Genomic DNA, 1,147 nt, shown 5'->3' with positions numbered 1-1,147 from the left:
ATGGTAACGGTGTGTCTCGTTAGCAGATGAATGTCTCTAGTCTCTGGTCATTATCACATGATGGTAACGGTGTGTCTCGTTAGCAGATGAATGTCTCTAGTCTCTGGTCATTATCACATGATGGTAACGGTGTGTCTCGTTAGCAGCTGAATGTCTCTAGTCTCTGGTCATTATCACATGATGGTAACAGTGTGTCTCGTTAGCAGCTGAATGTCTCTAGTCTCTGGTCTTTATCACATGATGGTAACGGTGTGTCTCGTTAGCAGATGAATGTCTCTAGTCTCTGGTCTTTATCACGTGATGGTAACGGTGTGTCTCGTTAGCAGATGAATGTCTCTAGTCTCTGGTCTTTATCACGTGATGGTAACGGTGTGTCTCGTTAGCAGATGAATGTCTCTAGTCTCTGGTCTTTATCACGTGATGGTAACGGTGTGTCTCGTTAGAAGCTGAATGTCTCTAGTCTCTGGTCTTTATCACGTGATGGTAACGGTGTGTCTCGTTAGCAGCTGAATGTCTCTAGTCTCTGGTCTTTATCACATGATGGTAACGGTGTGTCTCGTTAGCAGCTGAATGTCTCTAGTCTCTGGTCTTTATCACATGATGGTAACGGTGTGTCTCGTTAGCAGATGAATGTCTCTAGTCTCTGGTCTTTATCACATGATGGTAACGGTGTGTCTCGTTAGCAGCTGAATGTCTCTAGTCTCTGGTCTTTATCACATGATGGTAACGGTGTGATGTGTTTGTTGGCAGCTGAATGTCTCTAGTCTCTGGTCTTTATCACATGATGGTAACGGTGTGTCTCGTTAGCAGCTGAATGTCTCTAGTCTCTGGTCTTTATCACGTGATGGTAACGGTGTGTCTCGTTAGCAGCTGAATGTCTCTAGTCTCTGGTCTTTATCACGTGATGGTAACGGTGTGTCTCGTTAGCAGCTGAATGTCTCTAGTCTCTGGTCTTTATCACATGATGGTAACGGTGTGTCTCGTTAGCAGCTGAATGTCTCTAGTCTCTGGTCTTTATCACATGATGGTAACGGTGTGTCTCGTTAGCAGCTGAATGTCTCTAGTCTCTGGTCTTTATCACGTGATGGTAACGGTGTGTCTCGTTAGCAGCTGAATGTCTCTAGTCTCTGGTCTTTATCACGTGATG

This window comes from Notothenia rossii (genome assembly GCF_949606895.1).
Source record: "Notothenia rossii genome assembly, contig: scaffold_142, whole genome shotgun sequence".
Taxonomy (NCBI): domain Eukaryota; kingdom Metazoa; phylum Chordata; class Actinopteri; order Perciformes; family Nototheniidae; genus Notothenia; species Notothenia rossii.
This window is presented reverse-complemented; position numbering follows the sequence as displayed.